Genomic DNA, 22,755 nt, shown 5'->3' on the forward strand with positions numbered 1-22,755 from the left:
ATGTGGACGCTGGTGAACGCTACAGACCACGAACGTTTTGTATTATTCTGCATTCTTCTTATTTCGCTGAAAGTAATAGTTTATATGCTGTGAGACCTGGCTTATATGGTCTGTATCTGAGAATAAACGTGCGATGTGGAAATCCCTCCACTTTGTCTCCTGCCTCGCTGTTTTATTCCATTACCGAAGTTGTACTACTAGCTTCGTGGCTTGGCTTCCCTTCATCAAAATGTTACAGCTTGTATAAAAATATGATAATATTGTAAAAATGTAACAGCTTACCCTATGCCAACGGCACCCCTGTATTTTAAGTAACCATCCAATATATCCATGTATTGTTTGACTGGACCACCAGCACACCATCTTTGGCTAATCAATATAGTGAATTCAGGTAAAGTGGGACATTTTTTTGCCATTTTGACTTGTAGTGCCCATTGAAACATTAACCTAATTTACTTAACCTACATATGCAATCCTTAAGATGTCTACTTATCACATCAAAAGAAAAAAATGAAATTTCTTGCTTATAGGGGCCATGATACAGGTCTATACAATCTCTGCACCCGTAAGGTAATGTGGGACAGGCGGTTTGATAATGTGGGACGCATTGCAGGTAATGTGGGACAGGCGGTTTGGTAATGTGGGACGCATTTCAGGTAATGTGGGACAGGCGGTTTGATAATGTGGGACGCATTTCAGGTAATGTGGGACAGGCGGTTTGGTAATGTGGGACGCATTTCAGGTAATGTGGGACAGGCGGTTTGATAATGTGGGACGCATTTCAGGTAATGTGGGACAGGCGGTTTGGTAATGTGGGACGCATTTCAGGTAATGTGGGACAGGCGGTTTGGTAATGTGGGACGCATTTCAGGTAATGTGGGACAGGCGGTTTGGTAATGTGGGACGCATTTCAGGTAATGTGGGACAGGCGGTTTGATAATGTGGGACGCATTTCAGGTAATGTGGGACAGGCGGTTTGGTAATGTGGGACGCATTTCAGGTAATGTGGGACAGGCGGTTTGGTAATGTGGGACGCATTTCAGGTAATGTGGGACAGGCGGTTTGGTAATGTGGGACGCATTTCAGGTAATGTGGGACAGGCGGTTTGGTAATGTGGGACGCATTTCAGGTAATGTGGGACAGGCGGTTTGATAATGTGGGACGCATTTCAGGTAATGTGGGACAGGCGGTTTGGTAATGTGGGACGCATTTCAGGTAATGTGGGACAGGCGGTTTGGTAATGTGGGACGCATTTCAGGTAATGTGGGACAGGCGGTTTGGTAATGTGGGACGCATTTCAGGTAATGTGGGACAGGCGGTTTGGTAATGTGGGACGCATTTCAGGTAATGTGGGACAGGCGGTTTGGTAATGTGGGACAGGCGGTTTGGTAATGTGGGACAGGCGGTTTGGTAATGTGGGACAGAGGGTTTGGTAATGTGGGACAGATGGTTTGGTAATGTGGGACAGAGGGTTTAATTAATACAACCATCCATCCATTCATTGTCTGAAACCGCTTAATCCCAACTGGGGTCGCCGGGGGGACTGGAGCCTATCCTGGTAACAACAGGTGCAGGCAGGAACCAACCCTGGGCAGTCGCCAACACACCAGAAGGGTGCACACACTCACACTATTTATTACATCAATATTGAATATAGGTGCAATACATCAATACTGAATAATTTGTAAAGGGTTTTGCAAGTTTAATAGACAAAACAGCTCAAGGAACAGTTTAACATTAATTGTTGATTAATTTTTTTATCAAAAATAGTCATTGAAAAAAGTCAAAATCCATTAGATTTAATTTCATTTTGGATTTTGTTTTGTAGAAAATACCTAAACCAATACATGTAAAGCTTATACTAACAATAAACACAACAGTTGCTTGTAACCATTTAGTCCTCCTGCCCCTTCACCTCTCTAACCTTCTTTTCAGCCTCTCTGCCTTGGTGCCATCATACAATAAAACAATTTAACAAATTCAAGTTGGCAATTTTTTTCCCATTTCATAAATAAATAAATATTATTATTTATATATTATGTATAGTTACTGAATATATTTAGGAGTTGTTACTCCATCCTGTCAAATATGTACTTACTCTCTTCTTGGGAGAGCCTATACAATTGTCCCACATTACTTGAAACATACTGTCCCACTTTCCCTAATTAGTTTGGTAAAGTGGGACAGCTGAAAAATAACTCTATAGAACTTTGTCAATTTAAAGTATTTAATTTACTGCAGTAGTATATCATAGACATAATTACATAAAAATTAGGTGTAATGCATTTTATATAACAGATTTACAACCTTAATATCAATACAATCAAAAGCACATGTCGTTCAGACTGTGATTTCTGAGGGACATTCCCCCAAAATGCTTGCCTCGTCCTCAACTGTGACCTCAGACCAATAAAATCGTGTTTTTCGGATCATGTGCTTTCTATACCAGCTCCCGATAACAACTATTCTGGTTGGATCTACTTTAGCCGGGAAATAAACTTGTCATAGCTTAACTGTTCCACATTACGTGATGTCCCACAATACCTGAATTCACCCCCTACCTCATCGAATAATTTAGCCAATTTAGTTAATTAATTAATTTAGCTGGTGGTGAACTTTAACGAATATATGGAATGGCTGGGATGGCCCTGGAGGAGAGATTTGGGAACCAGAGCGGTGTTCATTTAATCAGCTGACAAGGTAGGCTACCGGGAACTTTTCATGTTCTAATTTTACATTGCTATTTTCTTAACTAATATACTGTATCGCAGGCGGGACTTGAATATGTTTGTAAATATCCCCAGGGGTAAGTAACTGTTGTTAGTGTTAATACTTGTATTATAGTTCCTTAATGTTGCGTGTTCCCTTACCAGCGTTGTACGTGTGATCCTGACGTGTGATCCTGACGTGTCCATATACCCTTTGTACAATTATCCTATACCATATGTGAGCCTTCTTGCATGAGCCTTCTTGCTGTATTATTACTTGAGTACGATCCTTACAATAGCTACACTACAAATTAATTTCGTGGAATTCCGCGCCTCCTCGTTTGTTTACCGTAGTCATGACGACGTCTCGGTCCGCCCGGCGCCGCAGTACATTTACTACCCAGATAAATAGCTTAAAACATTTTCTTTGACTGTCTGAGAATTTTTACTGCATTGAATTGCTGTCAATTTAGAGATGTCAGTGACCGTAACTGCATGGCTGGAGTGCAGGAATCAACACAGGGAGAAATTCCAGACACACAGAGAACAGCCAAGATTTACACTATCAGCCCTGGAGATTTGAGGCAGTATGTCACCAGTAAGTATCGACATTTACAATACCAGTATCTCCCTATAGGGGTTGCCTATCTGTATCCGAGTATTATCTGAGCACAGGTATTGAGTGAGCCAGGGCAGAACTGGAGATGCACCTGTCACACCTACCACAAGTACAGGAAGGTGTGATTTCACAAGGTCCCCTACCCTGCAGGCAGGAGCCTTTGTGGAATGTACAGCTCTGGGGGAAAAAAAGAAACCGCTATATATTATTTTAATCTGGGGCCGGTTGCACAAAGCACCTGAGGATTTTCTTTAAAGTCGGAGATAAGGCTTCCTTAAAATAAAGTCGGTTGCATAAAACACCCTTAAGTATTTTCTCCCTATCTTGGTCTCATGCTTAAGGAATTTCTTAAAGTTCCCTTAACGGTTGCACAAAAGACCTTAACTGCCAAAGAAAGGGGAAAAAAGCCTAAGGAACCTACGACTATAGCTTAACCGCAATTAGGCTTAATTTATGGTGATCAATGAAGAAAATGGACGCATCCCGAGAAGAGTGCCCAGTGACTGGGCGTACCCAATAAATACAATTAATAATGATGATCAATTGATTTTACCTGACCGACAATCAATTTATGATTTTATTTATATATTTATATATTTATATTTATATTTATTTATATAATTCATTATTAAATTTGGCTACCGGATCGATCTTTCGGTTTCGCAGAATAAAAAACGACGTAATGTTATCACAATAAGTATTCTTTTAGTTTAGTTTTAGTAACGTGTTTTACAAACACTGTCTTTCAGATTGAAGCAGGGGAAACGGATTTTCCCGGTCACTGCATGAGGAAATCCGTTCCCCCCAGCTTACTGATTATGAAAGAATGAAGGGCGACCGAAGGTTATTCTTAGCTACGATTACATGTATTTTGCCTATTGTTATCAATACTGGGGTCCAGAGTTGGTGCATGTCTGTTTTAGCGGGGGAACTAAATATCCTGGATTTCAGGAAATAATGTTTCCACTTATATTTGGGCACGTGAGATGGCTGAAAGTCATTCAGGTACATAACATGTGCCTAAACTATTATTAACAGTATTGAGGTCCAGACTTGTTGTGTGTCTGTTTTAGCGGGGGAACCATATTTTCTAGCTTAAAGGTAACGTTCCCCCTTCGTACCTAGTATACACAAACGTATTGTGGCGTCATGGCATAATTTGTGGCGTCGGTGAGCCAAGCGCCGTCTGGTCGATTTACACACGTCCCAGCATGCCCCGCGTGCAAGTTTTAAATAGCCTTTGTATTGTTGTTGTTGTTGTTGTTGTTAATATATGTTGTTATATTCCTTATTGTTACGCGTGTGTTTGCCTGTGTCTTGCGTGTACCCTGTCCGATCCTCATCTGTAATTAACGTCCGTAAATCTCCCACCGTGTGTGTATCTTAGAGTTCAGCGTCTGACAACCCTGCGTTTCTTCCGCGTAATCACTTCAGTGCTCGTTGGGTGCATGATGTAGTTGTTTTCAGGATTGTTAATAAAAGCGCTTTTACTTAAACTGCATTTTCGCATTGGCATCATAGCTGGAGTTAACAGATACTACAGTATGATTGCTGGTTGAGAAAATGATTCAGATACTTGTTTGCATGCGAAGAGATTTGTATCACAAATTTGGTGTTCTGCAGGTTCAGTATCTGTGGTAGCACAGGAAGCCATGCATCAGTGTTTTAATAGAACTAGATTATCTTTCAAAGGGGACAAAATTCGTCGTTTTAAATTTTATTTATTTTCGTCAAACGAATAATACTTTGCATTTAATCATTATCATTAAACGCATATTTAAGTCACGTTTTAGTTTAGTTGTCACGCAAAAAACCTTCGTCAGACTGCATTCAAGTTAATTTCGTTGACAAAAATGTTAACACTGGAGGCGATAACGGGTATCAGAAGGACAGGAGTCCGGGGAGCCGGATGAACGTAGGGTTTATTCAAGGTAAGACACACTCAAGCACGGAACAACAGGAAGGAATCACTCACAGAAACTTACTGAAATGCACAACGGCAATGAACATAACTAGAAACAGCTGATAAGACGGGGGTTCCACACGAGGTAGAGGAGGGGGCGTGGCACACAGTAGGATCGGAACAGCCGGTGTTCTGTCGAGGTAGGCTACCTTAGTGCTAATCGATAGCATCAGGGGCGCTGTAAAGGGGGGGTATACGATAACGATTCTCGGGGCCCATGACTGAGAGGGGGCCCAGAGAAAAAATTCTCAGCTGTGTTGGGGGCCCTGTCAAGATTCTTTTCATGGGGCCCAAAATCCTTAGCAGCGCCCCTGGATAGCATTAACCCTAACACCCAAAAAGCCCCTAAAACCCTTACCCCAGGGGTACCCAATTTTATCCGCAAAGGGCCGGTGTGTATGCAGGTTTTTGGGATAACTTGTAGGTCAGCTGTTCAAACCCAGGTGTGAGGACTCTTTCAGCCAATCAGTCCTCTAATTAGTAATCCAATTAGGGAGTTGCAGTGAAAACCCGCATACACACCGGCCCTTTGCGGATAAGATTGGGTACCCCTGCCTTACCCTAACCCAAACCCTTAAAACCTAACCCTAACCCCAAAACGGTGGAGCTGCACATGCGCAGAAAGGCTCGATAGTACATCTCCATAGGTAGCTCAACTCGTCAGAATTCCGGGACATTACTTGTTATCTTGTTTGATAGTTACATTTTATGTAGCACCACTTTTTATGAGAATTAAATTGTATGTTTCATTGTACAGGTGTAGAAATGCAGCTGGCACGGTGCACAGTCTTCTTTCTCTCCTCTCAGATTCCCTCTATCATGCCTTTTCTCTACTCTCTCTGTCTGCTCTGGTTTCCTTTTCCCGTTGGCTGTGATCCCAGGCCCTCTCACACTCTGCTTCTCTCTCTATCTGTGTTGTGATGTGGGAGACTGTTTATCCTAAACTAGCAGACTACAGTACTTTTTTTCTGTTTTTGACAGTTGCATTTTATCTTCTAAAATGTGTAGCAACACAACAGTGCTTGCAAGTCTTGCATCGTTCTTTGTAGTGTGTGTTCTCTTTGCAGTGACCTTTATAGTCAGAGATGTCCATTAAATAAATATGCAATATATTGTGTATCTGTTTTGTCTCACAGTCATTATTCTTTTTCAGTGTCAGCCTTTTTCAGCTCTTGAGGACAGAGCATTGTCTGACAGCCTCAAACTGAAGGATCTTGGTCCTGTATTGCATAGAATATGTTTCCTAGCATCACAGTAATAATTAAATGCCTAGAATATCACCAGTCCTTTGACAAGTTAATGAATTTAAACCTAATGAATGCATTAATTTGTAGAACATTGTCACAGCGGTAAAACTATTTATCTCTGCAACTTAGTCACCTTGAAAACTGCATGGTGTTTTTCGATTCATTTGTTTGCCTTCTGGTGCATCACCTGGTTCGTCTGGTAGGTCGGGCACCTCCAGTGTGGAGAGGAACCTGCCAGTCCTGGGCGACATGCAGTTTGCCGTGCGGCTGCAGATCGAGGAGGAGCAGTGGATCCACTAGGTGTGCCAGTAGGCTGAAACTGGGCTTACTGTCATAAAATAATGCTGAGTTCCCAAAAATCAGCGACTGGGGTTAATAAAGGCAGAATGTAACAACTAGATCTTGCATGTGAAAGCTCTACTGCAAACACCAAAGGCTTAGTTATGTTTTGTTACTCCATCGTTACTCATAGGAAAATCTTGCCTGGGTGTCTAGGAAGTTTGGAATATGCACAGCAGAATTTCCAGACATTGGAAAAAGATGCACAGAAAATGGAGGAGAATGAAGTAAGCTGACCTCGTTTTCCGCCAGCAGCTCTGGTGAGAATGATCCCACGCTATACCTCCTGGAAACACCTTATCATTGCCGAATCTGAATCCTTTTATTCACCATGTACAAAAAATAGAGTGAATTCATTTTGGTGGTGGCGTGAGTTTAAAAATGATACCATCCAAGACAAAAGTACATAAAACAACACATGAAATAAGGATAAATAAGATGTAGAATAAGAAAATGTGCTATTAATTAATGAACAAATAGACATAGGCATATAAATAAGGGCTCGGTTCTTGGTGGTGGTGGAAAAGTGACTAAATTTGCCCCAGTGGTGAGCAGGAGGATGTATATTGTGACATCATAATGAGTACACATACAATAGTCACATTGTGTGTTTTTGATATCCATCCACCCATTATTGTAACACTTATGTTCTTGGCCACACAGAGGGGACGTTTCTCTTCTTAATGGGAGATCTGTCTATGATTTAATGTGTGTGGAATTTCGGGAGATGTGAGGGATGCAGGGATTCTGCAGGAAGGAAGCTCCTCGCATGAAGGTTTGACATAAAATCTAATCATAATTAGAATTTTTTGACAACAACAAGAAATTAATTTTTTATAGTGCATTATCACAACATTACATTGTCCCAAAGCGCTTTACAGCATCCCCACCCAAAGCCCCCAGTGAGTAAGCCATAGGCGACAGTGGCAAGGAAAAACTCCCCAGAAGGAAGAAACCTTGGGAGGGACCAGACTCAAAGGGGGAGCCCATCCTCCAGGGGCCGGCAGGGAGAGTCAAATTATGCCATGATGACAAATGGCTAAGTGCCGAGTCATACTGTCCAAATCATAAAATTTGAGACACAGCCGGGGAGCAGGGGGGAGATGACAAGAAGACAAAGCGTCATAGTTGCAGGATTTTATTACTTGCATAAATCAAGAAAAATGTGTAATAAGATATACTTAATTTTGTTTGTTCATTTGAAAGGAAGGGGGCATCTACTGGTATGGGGGGGCGTCTCCCCTGTCCCCCCTATCTCCAATGCTTCTGAGCTTATCTGGTGCAGGACCATAATGAACTTGGACCCTTTTGTGTGAAGCACAGGATACATGATAGAAGGACTCTGGCAGTCTGTGGCAAGGCGCATAAACACACTCTGTAGGTCATGGAGCCAGTGGGCTAGTTTGACCAAAATGATGCATGTGAACTAAGGCAAAAAGCTGGTGCATCTGGCATATATATATATATATATATATATATATACACACACACAGCCTGCTTGCACACAGAGCCAGGGTCAGAAACGGTGACGGTGTGGACCATACTGCAGACCACTGAGGCAGTTTATTTGACGTAAGTGCATCCTAAGCTTTGTGCAGCCAAGTCCATCTTGGACACAGTCTGTTTTCTTCCTCGTTAGACCCCAGTATCAGTTGGATGGCTTGCTGCACACAGACGTGTAGAAAGATGTCTCACATTCTGAAGGCACAACCACAGCCTTCTGTGACAGCCGCCCAGGCCAGGGGCCGGGGTCAGTCAGCGGCTAATGCTGCTTTAGGCGGAGTGTGAAACCCAGCCCCCCCAGGCAAGCTAACATTATAGAAAAAAGAAAGAGTGGGCTTGCTTGCTAAAAGCAAGGTGTAAACTGTGGCCAAGATCAAAGCCAAAGTCCATCAGTGAGTCAGTTCTCCATGCCGGCCTGTGCAAGGTGGCAGATTGAAGGCTGTACCTACGGTGTTACAGTAAAATGTAAATGTTTGAATGCATCTGGGGATCTCTGAACTTTGACTTCTGGTTTGTGATGATCCCTGAATGCTTCCTGGATTCCTTCTACAGTCGAAATGCAGGCATGTTGGGTGACATCCTCTTTCAGATGCCTTCAGTCTGAGGCTCCATCATTCCTGGGATTAACCAATTTGCTGTGAACCCCTCCCCCCGCCACCCACACATACACACACACACACACACACACACACACATCTCTTGGCACATCGAATCAATGGGAATTTCAGTGTCACGATGAGTCACTTGAATTTCCTGTTTGTGAGAAATATATTTATCTGGGAAGTCTTTCAGAGTGGGCAGAAGAGCCTTCTAAATTAACTTCATGCACTTAAGATTAATCGAATATATGAACACTTGCTTTAAGTCCCTAGTTGCAGGCTGTTTTGGCCTATCCTGTGCTTAATTTGTCTCTAACTTGGTGAGAACTTCATGGTTGATATGGAAATTTGAGAATCCAGCAGTCAACGCAGGCTGCCACAAATAGAGGTTTTTTCTTTGGATAAGGTGGGACACCCCCAACTAAAATGCCTTTGTATAGAAAATGGTAAGAACACCACAACAAATGCCTAGACTGGCATGTCTCTTCCCTTCTCCTCCTTGGCCACAATCCTTTAATTTCTTTCCCACTATCCTGTCTCCCCTCTAGTCATGTTGTCCTCTACTCAGTCAGACTCTAATTATTAACTACTACCTTCTGGATATTCTCCATCTCTGAGCCTCGTTGACCTCTCAGTCCATTGACTGTTTTGACTGTTTCTATGGTAATGACTTGTTAGAGTGTGGGGGTGTCAGATTAATCTGTTATTGGTCCCATCCCATGGGATGGAGAAATGAGCACTGCATGTTCCAGGGATAGCCTGTTCAGAGGTTCCAGAATAATCCGTGGGAAAGATTTTAATTTTGTGTGCAGTCCTCGCTGAAATGAACAGACGTGCTAGCTTTCTCCTCATTCAACCTCTGGATATTGAGTATTATGTGGGCTTCCAGCCAAAACCACACGTGGGCAGGAAGGAGCGCACTGCAGTCCGCAGTGTTTTTGTTGTGACAAAGGAGGCTTTCTGGTAATATTACACATTGTGTGCGTAAGATCTTAATTTAATGTGTGGTTTACTAGATGACTGTTGTTATGGGAGTGGCATCCTCAAAGTCTAATCCTTTTAGTTGTGCAGTGGAAATGCTTTGATCTTTTCAGGCGCTTAACATAAACTTTAAGACAGGAGGCATATACTGTACTCTATTAACCCCTAATAAAATATGTTTGGAAAAAAAATAACCATACTACAGTTGAATGCAAAAGTTTGCATCCCCTTGTTTTAAAATGACAAAAGGAGTAAAACAAAAAAGAATTTTCATCGACACATTATTTGATGCACGGTCAGTTTTTACAAATGTTCCTTCAACATCAACAGTCACAAAAATGGTGAAAGAGTATACAGTGCTGCTTGAAAGTTTGTGAACCCTCCAAGCATGGTCATTGTTTTCTAAAAATAAATTAACATTTATTTATTTATGGAGTTGTACAGGTCCGAAGGCAGAACAGCAAGCCCAGACCTTCACATTTCCACCACCATGCTTCACTGTTGGAAGGAGGTTCTTTTCTTGATATGCAGTGTTGACTTTTCTCCAAACATGGCGCCTGTGATTGTGGCCAAATCATGGCATGGTTTAAATGGGCAACTTTAGCTCTTTCTTGAGAGCAGTGGCTTCATCCTAGCAACTCTCCCATGAATGACAAGTCTATTTATTTTTCGCCTGATTATAGACGCATGTACATTTATCCCAGATGCTGCCAGAGAGGTCTGCAACTTTCTGGAGATGATGTTTGGGTTGACCTTTAGCTGAATTATTATTTTTTTGGTGCTTCTTGGTGAAGGTTTTGATGGCAGTCCACTTCTGGGCAGAGTTGTGGTGACGCTGAGTGTGACGCTGAGTGTGACACTGGATGCCCTCCATTTGTAAATGATTTGTCTTACAGTGGATGGATGGAGCTGGAACCTGAAGTCTTGTAGCTTTCCCCGGACTGATTGGCTGTCACCACCTTCTTCCTGATGTCCTCAGATATCTCCTTTCCTCTCGGCGTTGTTGATCTGTGTGCTTTATGCCTTTTGGCACGACAGTGGTTTGGTTTCCTCTCTCTTTTAATCAGTGCTGCTCCAAATCTTTCCTAACAATGTCTCATTTGATTGGTCTGCTTAATTGATTACTTGAGCACCCACATGTGTTTCACCTGAGTCTATTACTGCAATTACTGACCTTTATGATATCTGATTAACTTTACTTAACTTCACTTACTTTTGCACATACTCTGATTCCATGTTGCACTTAGTCTGCTGGCTACTTACACAGTTCCCTCAAAACAGGTACATGGATTTGATGAGCATAAGCCCTCCCTTTGCCTTTATAACCTCCTCCAACCTATTTTGGTAACCTCTGATGTGCTCTTGTATCTCCTCAGGTGTAATTTTAACCCTTTCTTCCTGGCATATTTGTTCCAAGTGCACCAGATTGCTTGGCTGTCTTCCACGTACGGCCTTCTTCAAATCTATCCACGTTTTCTATTATATTCTAGTCTGGAGACTGGGAAGGCCATGGTCAAAGTTTCACCTTCCTCTTTTTAAACCATTCCTGAGTTGCTTTTGCTTTGTGGTTTGGGTCATTGTATTGTTGTAGGATCCACTGCCTCTTTATTTTTAGCTTTTTGACTGATGGTTGGAGGCTTTGCCTTAAAATCCTGTTGATTTTGGCCTGCATTAATTTTTGCTTCCGCTTTATGCATAGCTGCAGTGCCTGATGCAGAGACACACCCCCAAAACATCAGCGAGCCTCCACCACGTTTGACCGTGAGAATGGTGTTCCTCTCCTCATAGAGATTTTTCTCTACCACTCGTACCTGTGTGCATTATGACCAAATAATTCTTTGGTCACATCAGACCACATAACCTTGTTCCAGACTTCATCTGGTTTGTTCACGCTCTCTTTAGCATACTCCAAGCTTTGTATCTAGAAGTGAGCAAAAACCTTCTGCGTATTTTTCTTCCAGATATTTATGGGGCAGCAGGTGGCTGTAATCAGAAGATCGCCGGTTCAAACCCAGCCTCAGCACATCTGTGGGTCCTTGAGCAAGGCCCTTAACCACCAGCTCCCTGGGCGCTGCTAAGGGCGCATTCAAGACACATCGAGCGTCAGAGAAACACAAATGCTATGAATCCTCAAAGAAGACTTCATTACCCATCCAGAAGTACGTTCTGTGGTGTGCATTTATTGGATTACAAATGGTCATCTATACTCTTGTTTTTAGGAGAGTACGAAAGAACTCAACTTGAGAAATATGTTGTTCTTGTCAATGGATGGCCCAAATGTAAATTGGAAATTTGGTGCACTCCTCCATCTAGAGCATGGAGAACAGTTTGATGGAGCAATAGTTGGAAGCTGTGATTTGCAGCCTGGGAGGTGGACAAGGTGCTGGGAGCCTTGCATTTTCTTTTTCATTATGCACCCACCAGAAGGGAGGACTTCAGCAAGGTGACGAAGTGTACAAAATTTCCATTGCTGTTTTGTGGACATATGTGGCTTGAAAATTTGCCTGCAATTGAAAGAGCAATTGAACTTTGGTGAGCTGTCATGATGTATGTGGATGAGGTGAAAAAGAAGAGACTCCCAAACCCAAGATCATCCTTATTTGACACAATGGCAGAAGCCCAACGTGATCCACTCATTCTGGCAAAGTTCAGGGTTTTTTTCGGCTATTGCAACAAATTTCCAGCCATTTTTGGTGAAGTACCAGACGGATGTCCACATGATCCCTTTCCTCTGCAAGGATCTGGAGAATCTGATCAGGGTATGTACATCATCACCCGCCTTCACACTCGGACGTGCCATCATCACCCGCCTTCACACTCGGACGTGCCATCATCACCCGCCTTCACACTCGGACGTGCCATCATCACCCGCCTTCACACTCGGACGTGTCATCATCACCCGCCTTCACACTCGGACGTGCCATCATCACCCGCCTTCACACTCGGACGTGTCATCATCACCCAACACGTGAGTTCCGAGAAAGTGCCGGGCAATGCACACTCTATCCCACGGCTGAGCTCCGGTAAGTGCTGAGATTTCCCTCCCCCCCCCCTCCTTCTTTTATACCAAATTGGGAGTGGTACACATGACCAGGCTCACCCCCCCCCCCCCCCCCCTCAGACAATGCGCTCTTTGTTCTTTGTTCGTGTCCTAACTCTTTTTGCGAGAAACAAGCTATATAAGTAATCAGTGAAAAACATGTTTCTGCAGTTCGACCTTGGCACAATAATATTATGGGTGAATCATGGATGACATGTTTGAATCTCTGGTTATTTTACCACACAATCAGAAATCCATACCTCAATCCCCTCATATGTATGTCTGCTAGGTCGGGTTGGGGGTGCTCCACCACACCGTGAGGAATGGAACCAAACAATAACAGCTTCCCCAATCATTACAGTAACAGGAGGACAATGAACATTTTTTTCTAATTCTATGCTACGTGGGCGACGTGGCCAATTACGTGGTCACCTGCGAGTTCGTCTTAATACACACATATAAAGTGTAATTGCTACTAGGCCATCATGCTGACAGTAAATCTTTCAGTTTTGACATATTTTGTTTTTCCAGGATCTTCTGAGACGTTTCATTAAGCGGAATGCAATGGATGTTTCTTTGGTTAAACTTGTGAGGCTTGATGTCAAAGACCAAAAGCTGTGGGTCGATTTCCACCAGGTGGGAGTTGGCCTTGGGGCTACTATAGTCCTAAAGGTAGGGGCAGTAACTGTCAATAACACCAGTTCTTAAAAACAAAACAAAAAAAGGTACTTGGACTGTTAATTGATAATTTATGGAGTTAAAACTATGAACACCAAGTCCAGAGTTGATATGTTTCTTCATGAGCACATGTCCACCTCCTACATGGAGCTCTAGCACTTTGTTCGGAATGGTTAGGGTTAGGGTTAGGGTTAGGGTTAGGGTTGAATGTGGCTCTTCCATCAATAAACAAGTTGAGACATGCAACATGGAGGAAAACCCTGTAATTGATTATGTATGAGTTTGTGGGTCAGTGACCAAAATGCTTCTCACCAAAGATGTGAAATGTGCTTATGTTTGTGTTTCGCCTCATACCAGCGCACAAAATTTTAGCCTACATATATAAATGTAAATAATAATAATAATAATAATACACTCATTTCAGATCCAAGTACCATACATATTTAGGGGGGCTGAGGGGCGGGCATGCATGTTGTCATGGGGGGCCCCCTCCAGAACCACCCCTCAAAACACTCTTAAATGCTGGGGGATCTTGAAAAATGTGTGGTGTCAGGCCTTAAAGTGGCCTTCAATCAGACTTTCCTTGAAGGTGCATAAAAATATAGTTCCATAGTACTTTAGATTCATACTGTAGCTTTCTTTGCAGTAAGCAACGGTCGGTAGTTTTTCATTTTCTTTGCTTATAAGCAGCATAATGTAAGCGAAAGAACATAAGCCAGTTGGCAAAAGTCCTGTACATCCTCCATGTTCACAACTGGCTTGCTTCCATGAAAACAGGAGAAACATTCTTTAGTCCCATGAAGAATAGCTAATTGGAGCTCACCGATGTAGGCGTAACAAAATTTTTACATTTACGCGTGTCTGCGGTAGTGCGTTCACAGAAAGATTAGTTGTCACAGAGTGGTGAAATTTTTGTCTGTTTCTGGGGAAAAAAAAGATCTTTAGGAGAATTTTTGCATTATTAAACAAAAAAGTATTAGTGCAGGCAGGTGCTCAGTCTCAGTGTATGTAGTACGTGTGTTTTGCCGAGTTCTGTTTGTGCTGCCAGGTGTAGATGCCATCCCACTGTTTGCGGCATGAACATCCATCTGCAAAGTTCGGTTTGGCTGTGTGTCAAGCTTTTTTTGAGCATGGGACAATACGGTCAGATGCTGTTTGAGTAGCTTAAATTAACCTAGTGAAATATCCTCATTTCATAGGATGACAGCTGATCAATTGGAATGTGTGCATGTATTAAAATAAACTGTGCAAATTGTATTAAATACTAATAAGACCAGCCTCAGTGGTGCATTTCTGTTGATCGCAAGAGCAGAAGGTAACTGGCTGTGACCTTCTCACAGGAAGCTGCAGAACGGCTGCCTGATGGAGAGATGGATCATGCAGAAGATAGGCGAGAAAAGCCCGTCTAAGAATATCGACACTTCTTCTTTCTGTGGAGAGAGTGAAGCTTGCATGACTCAGACTCGAAAAGGTTACTGTGGCCTTTGTTTTACTTAACTCAAATTTCATGGATTACAACCATGGGCTGTGTGGCCAAGTAAGCTGACACAGTTGACCAGTAAAGAAGCCACTGTGTGTCATCAGATGCACCCGGAAATTGACTTATCAGGGTGGCACCACACCACAGTATTTCCACGCATTTTTCTGTTAGAAACTCAGATATGATCTTTTCTCTGAATGCTGACGCCGTGTTGGTGCCCAGTACCATGTTATTTGTAAGTGTCTGAATTCCTCGAAAGTGAAATAAATTCTGCTGACAGACTTCAAGCTTGTGAAACATGATTCAAAAGGCAGGACTTTGTTTTCGGAAACCAGCTTGTTCTATGGAAGAGAACCCCCCCCCCCAGCCATCCAATCACCCAGGCTTCAAAGGATATGGAGTGAAGCTATTCAGCAAAACTCCCAGAGGTGCGATGGAACAGGGAGAATCAATTGAGCCCAGACATAAACACAGGATGTTTTCCTCTACGCATATTTTAAAAATTCTAATGTTATTCTTGCCATATTTTTACATTTCAATTCTGTCAAGTTTGGTTCCTGGCCATGGTGACCACACAATAGCACATTTTCATCCGGGGTAGATCTTCCCTGCCTGTTTTCTGTGGCTAAACGACCGGTTTAATCTCCACAGTCAAGTTAGTTTTTGTTCTCACTTTTCCAGCTTCATATTGAATCTCGTAAAGGACAGTGAGCGATTTTATACTTTTCAAACTTTTTTGCAAACCTTTTTAAAGACACATTCATCAAAATACATTTTGCACCGTGGTGAACTTTGATGCAAAATAGAAAACACAGGTCACAAAAATTCAGTCATAGTCAGCACACAGTAGTCTTCATTTAAACACGATCACTCAAAACTCACTCAAAACTCTTCACACATGTTTCTAGACATGAAAAGAAACCAAAGAGTGGCTAGAACATAAAATATGTGCCGGATGAGTGTGCAAGTGCCACTGGTGATTTTCACATCAGTGTACAAATGGATCACACAGGATTCTTGCCGCAACATATTTATGGGGTCTTTAACATATTTATGCGCTTTAAGCATAATTGTATACACACATTTTTGCTAAGCAACAATTTTTTTTACTCTAGTCATTTGGTTTCCAATTTTTCAACTCGAGGTGCAAAAGATCATATTCACAGTTAACATGTTTCTCCTTAGTTTTGGTTGGTATTGTTTTAAAATTTTTGCTGTGATGTATAATGACTTAGTAGTTTTTATGTACTGACTGGCTTGATGTGTAATCTTGTTATGAGCGTGCGGGCGAGCGGGGAAGCAGGCGAGATGAGCCGTGAATATGGGTAGCAAAGGGGTGTATTCGTCGGGACACGAACGGCACGGCAGACAACATCAATGACTAATCTGGGAAGACTAACTCAGACACGGACTAAATACACAGGACAAGCCAAGAGGAACAGGAAACAAGTGATGACAAATGGGAATAAACACGAGGTAACGAGGTGGGCGTGGCACACACGAGGATCGGACGGAGCTGGGCATGACAAATCTGAAATCAATGTTTAGTTTTGAGCAAAAATAAAATAGTTTTGAGTAGATTGATTTTGCAAGACGGGTCAAAGAATTTGTGAATGTAGCTTGAAAACTGGGTTTTGTGTTTCCTGTTTTGAGAAAAGAATGAGTGGTTTCAGGAAATGTATTTTAGCAATTTAGGAAAACTGTAAAAGGACCTGGATTTAACTTAGTTTTCCTCAGGCGCTTAACTACGTTAACCAAATCATTAGTGCATGTTGTTAATTCCAAATACATATAAGCAAAACAACAATCATTCTTGCCCAACAGCAAACACCTTAAATTTCTTACACATCTTTTTTCATTTTTGAAGGACTTCTCGCAAAACTCTAGTCACAGTGATCATCTGGTAACAACAAAATCATATTGGAGTGTCTCATCAAGTCCCTGAATTGGGCCAAACCTGCGATGGTTTAACCACATCCAGCAAATCAAACTCTAAAACTGTAAAAAGGTGAAAACAGTACAAAAGGTCACGGAGTTAAATTGTAAACACAAAATGGAACTAGATCGTATGGAACAATGCCAAAGAGGATGTGGGAGAGGAAGAGGCAGACGAGGACAGTCATGAAATGAGAGCCACGTGCTTAATCGTGGACTCTATGCGTGAGACTGGCCTAAGGGTGCAGCCACACATTTCAAGATCATGTGTGGCATCGAATATCCGAATATTCTGGCAGGAAAATCGATATGTACAAAAATATTCACTTGCTGTATTTGCATATGAAGGCTACAGTGCACACAGCAGTCATGTTGATATCTTCAGTAGCAGAGTAAAAATACTGTAAATCCTACATTATGTATTTGCCTTCATGGAACTGAAAGAAGATCTGTACCTGGTGGGCGAGGTAAAATCTTCACAGCAGAGCAGGAAGCAGAGATTGTTCAGATTGTGCAGAGGAACAATACAATTGGATTACGGGAAATACAGTCTGCTGTAATTACAGACCACACAAAATTCAACGGCATCCATTCAGTCAGTTTATCAGCTGTTGATAGGATCTTGAAATGTAACCGCTTAAGCATGAAACAAATGTATAGAATGCCATTGGAGAGGAACAGAGACCACATAAAGGAGCTGAGATATCAAGATGTACAAGTAATGAGCCAGAATTGTGCATTCACTATATGATTACTGTAAGTCTATGCAGGACCTGTACCATTTCACATGCTTTCATGTGTTACCCTTTTGGATGGCTGTTGTGATCTTAGAGGATCATGTAACTGGAGTCCAGTGCTGAACCACCTACATTTTTTTTTGTGGATGAAGTTGGCTTCAGTCTGGCCAAGACCAGGAGGCGTGGAAGGAATATCATTGGGCACAGACCAGGACAGGGAGGTGCACATATAACTATGTGTGCTGCTATATCAGAAAATGGTCCTGTATCATACATCCCATACAGTTAGGCCATATAATGCTGCAAGACTGTATTTCTGGATGAGCTTCACAGATTACTGCTGATGTCTGAAGGGAGAGAGCTTGCTAGGGTCCCTGTCCAACATTATGTAGTGATATGGAACAATGTTCCATGCCGTCACACAGCCATAGTGAGGGACTGGATTAGGGCTCATCCAAATACGCCAATAGAATTTCTACCTCCATATTCCCCATTCCACAATCCAATTGGGGAATTCCTTTGGCCTGGCGACAGAAGGTGTATGATCACCATCTGTATGAGGAAATGTCACTTTTACATGCCATGATGGAGGCACGTAGGGCAATCTGAGCATCAGACTGCCAGGGCTGGATCAGACATGCTCAGAGATTTTTCCCCTACTGCATTGCCGGGGAGATATACTTTGTGATGTCAATGAACAGTAAAGTGAACCCAACAGTGAACAGTGAACATGGCCCAGAGAGCTCAGGAATCAGGCAGATTAACGCAAATTACATGCTTTTTTTTGTTTTGTTTGTTTTTTACATTACAGTATTTTTGGTTTTTCAATATTTGTATTTGCATGCACACAGTAGTATTTCACTGTACTGTATAAGGCCAATAAAACTACTGGACCTATAGTGAAGATGTGTTTTCTCATTCTTGTGTCACTTTACTGGTTCCTCTGTGTGTACAGATTTTACTGCAGTTATTGAGTCTTTTGCCTGAGAATGTTCCCCCGATTGCTTGTACAGTATGTGTTTACTGTTGACTGAGGTGTGTTACTCTTTTGAGTGAGTTATAGAATTTCATAGTATGTATTTATTGTTTTGATTCAGCTAGGGAGTTTTGCAGAGAGGATTGGGTTTTGCCAGATTTTTTAGTGTTACGAAGGCTGTATTGGCTGGTTAAAGAAAATGTCGTTATTGTTTTGATGAATGTAGCTAAGTGCCGGGTGCTGGTTGGTCAGTCTCCTAAAATCATGCTAATAATCACCAATGTTAATGTGAAACAGCTGGATGAGTCTTTCAATCAAGGAAACAAACCAGTCAATGCACAAGAAGAACTGAACTAATTAGCTAAGCACAGGAGCCTTTCAGTTTTAAAGTAGTTTGTAAAACCCAAAGTAGCTCAAAGATTCCTCCCTGACATGGATTATCTGGTCACCCCAATAATAACATGTATTATGGTATATACGTAGTATATTTTCTGTATACTTGTGTCGAGTGTCTGTTAAAGGTAGGCTCTGTGTTGGAGCCCCTGTGATCATATCGCTGCTGTGACATCAAAACGATGTCACGGAGGACTGAAGGCGGCCCTGTCCTGCAGGGGGAGCCGTCGTCTTCCTGCCCCAAGCCGGGGCTGCCATGCTGCGGCTCCTCCGGCCTCCTCGTAGACCCTGATTTCCTGTCAGGTGGTAGCAGACGTGACCTTTAGCATTCGGTGTTCCCCTCCGCCCTCCGCCCCCTGCCGAGCCAGCAGTACTGACCTTAAAGACTTAAAGGAAGGTGTGTGGTTTTTCTTTGTATTAATCGCACTATATGTTTTTCAAAAACTCAACTATTTTTTCCAGCTTAAAATTAGACAAGAGTAAAAGTTCCCTCTGTGAGTGTATGTGTGTGTGTGGGGGGATCATGTATAAATTACAAATGTCCCCACAATGTAATAAAAACCTGTTATTTTGACATTATGGGGACCATTTTTTTCAGTCCCCACAAGGGGAAACTCAATTTTGTAAAAATCTGTGACTGTAATTGAAAAACTAAAATTGTTTGGTTACTTATGGTTAAGGTTAGTGCTGGGTAGGGGTTACGGCTGTCATTGTTGGGATTAGGGTTTTGCCCATACAAATGAATGGACAGTCCCCACAAAGATATGGATACAAACGTGTGTGTGTGTGTCTACTACCCAGCAGGAAAATGCGAGCCTACAGGAACGTCACGGAGGAGCTAGACCCCACGTTCATGTCAGGGAGAGCCTATCGCCTGGTGCTGACCACTTCAGGTGGACCCCGTCCACCCTTTGACACCGAGTCAGTCATAGAGTTGGTTGGAGATGCTGCACTCTTTCAGTGAGAGGCATTCAAAGCCAAATCCCATCTCCCTAGGTGACGGCAGCACTCTGTGTTTCCTTCCGCAGAAGAAGGAGGCCTGTAAACAGCTGGAGCACAGCTGCTGAGTCTCCCTGTGGGCCTCCGTACTGGGCTGAAGCCACTGCTCCCCTCTCCTTGCTCTCACTTCTCAGACTGGGCTGCTATCATCTATAGATGCTGATCTAGGAAGGTTTGAATTTTTGTTTTTGTCCTGCAAGATTAATCTCTCCGATTTTCATTAGACTTTCGTTAGATTCATACGTCATACGTCCACAATATTATTCGGGAAATTAAATAGTACTCTATGTAGAATGTGGAACATTTAATTATTACATTTTAATAACCAGAATTTGGGTTGAAGGTAATTTGAACTTTTTTTTCTAGCATTAAGAATAAAATACTGATGGACTCGTATACAGAGAGATTCTGGGTTGTTCTTGCCCATGCAGCCCCTGTTTGCTGTGGTCTGATGATCCCTCCCAGGTCTGGAGGGCTGCAGTACGTTCTTGTTGGGTTTGGGATTTGAGTTTGAGTCACCATCACCTGGGCACTATGTGTCATTCACATCTGGATCTGAATGGTGACTCAGTTGGCCGTCATTCCTGTCTACGCGACACCACTTTGTCTGCAGGGCTTAGAGACACTGCAAATCACAAAGGACTCCTGTGCCTCCTTAATCCTATGGTACTGTTGTTCATGGATATGGAATGTCGATGACTGGAGTAAATCTGAATGGAATGCAGATGAAGTATTTTGCTTTGCATTTAAGTTCCCAAAATGCAAGAACAACAATGACTCAGGCATTAGTATGAAGATGGCGAAGTGTGACGTTTGCACAAACGTCAGTTGAAAACAATACGGTTGCATAACTTGGCTGGAATATGTATTTTTTTTCACTGACAGTTTTTACAGTTGACTGTTTTACTTTCACAGTGGCCAGGCTTATGTCATACATCAAACATCCAGGTCAAGTAATATGTAAGATGGTGAGTGTTATATGTCCACATGCATGCATACATACATTAAGTAAAACATTAATGGTTGACTAGTAGATTAACAAAATTCAGTATATACTGTGTAATTATGGAATTTCGTGTGCACCCACTGTTTTTTGGTTGTAGACGTGCAGATTTATCCCTTATGCCTATTACAGTATGTTTCAGTCTTATGCCTAAAATTTCACATGTAAACGGAGTATCCTGTTTATAAATATAGGGCTGTATCTTAGCAACCACTTGATCTGTAATGAAAATGAATTGACGTAAAGATACTTTATTGATTCCCAAGGGGAATTCTATTTTTTTCATCTTGCTCCCCCTAATGCACTAACATTACTCGATGGCCTGGGGTATTTCTCAGTGCTTAGCAATGTACTGTTTATGTTATGCACTGTTGAGTTCTGTGGGATAGTAATCGGGCTTATGTTTTCTTTTTTATATACAGAGCATGTTTTCAAGCCACATTATTTTGGTTGTAATTTGCGGTTCCTTTCTGAAGCATGCCAAATCTGCTTTTGAGGGTTAAAATGCATTCCTTGCTGACAGTGTGGTTTCTGAAACTATTTAATGAAGGGTACCACACCGCCGCCAGGCATCCTGGTAACTTGGTGGGAACAGCAGTTTAAACGCATACTTAGTTTGGTATGTGAACTGTTTCCTTAATTATGCTCTGAGCCTTATTTATAACTTTAAGCCACTTAATTCAATGGTGTTAGTCTCAAAAGTCGCGCACATAAAAACCACCGGCACGTACGCATTCGCGAGCAGAAAAGCCTCTGCATGCTCGCGCCTGCACAGCTCTCGCTCCCTCGACGGGTTGAATCTTGTGACTTGGGTTCAGGTCAGTTTGATTGGTCACTTTGAATCCTATGATTGGCTGTTTGCTTTGGAAGAAGATTAAGAAGATGATAACTGATCAGTCGATATGGAAACAACTAGCATCTCTGTCATGATGTCGGAGCAAGAATGTCTTACACTGAGTTAACATCTGTCAGAGATCCTGATGTAATATTGCACGCTAGTTGTAGTAATCAGAAACATTGTGCGTGTGTACTGTAGGTAATTAAAGGAGCGCTCGAAATTCAGCGCAGGATTGCTGGAATTCCCCGCTTCATCTTAATATATATAAAACTGCAGAATGGACCACTGTAGAGTAAATTGTTGTAACATGCAAAGTATTCATAGATGTGTGATAGTTTTCCAGCGTTTTTATCGCCCCTTGTACAGTTCTCTATTGCAGGCCTGATGACGTCTATTACTCTAACAACTGAAATTAAGTTCTTGATTGTGTATGCAGGGAAAACAATGACATCCTTAGCTTGTTTACATCTGAATGCTGCAGACATACTTAAAAAGACAGTATAGATTATTAATTATTGATTATTAAAGCATATGATTATTATATATTATAAATGAATATTTTGGCAATTATTTGTCCCCTTGAGTCAATACATTTATGCTGTAAACATCAGCAATATCTCCTAATGTTTTTGTTTTGTGAGGTGCCTGTTTTGAAAGGCTATTTAGTGATTAAAATATGTATGTATATATACAATGTTTGAAGTGAGAAAAATAGTG

The 22,755-nt window shown here is 42.0% G+C and overlaps 1 long non-coding RNA gene across 1 annotated transcript; it reads left to right on the plus strand.

Annotated features, from left to right (window-relative positions):
• The first annotated feature begins 2,451 nt into the window (after nucleotides 1–2,451).
• On the plus strand, nucleotides 2,452–18,733 carry LOC111859147 (uncharacterized). Its single transcript, XR_011992143.1, has 7 exons — nucleotides 2,452–2,700; nucleotides 3,182–3,306; nucleotides 6,741–6,837; nucleotides 7,010–7,136; nucleotides 10,396–11,720; nucleotides 11,921–12,982; nucleotides 15,018–18,733. It is a non-coding gene; the product is annotated as an uncharacterized lncRNA (long non-coding RNA).
• The last annotated feature ends 4,022 nt before the right edge of the window (nucleotides 18,734–22,755 follow it).

Source organism: Paramormyrops kingsleyae, chromosome 6 (assembly GCF_048594095.1).
Source record: "Paramormyrops kingsleyae isolate MSU_618 chromosome 6, PKINGS_0.4, whole genome shotgun sequence".
Lineage (NCBI taxonomy): Eukaryota > Metazoa > Chordata > Actinopteri > Osteoglossiformes > Mormyridae > Paramormyrops > Paramormyrops kingsleyae.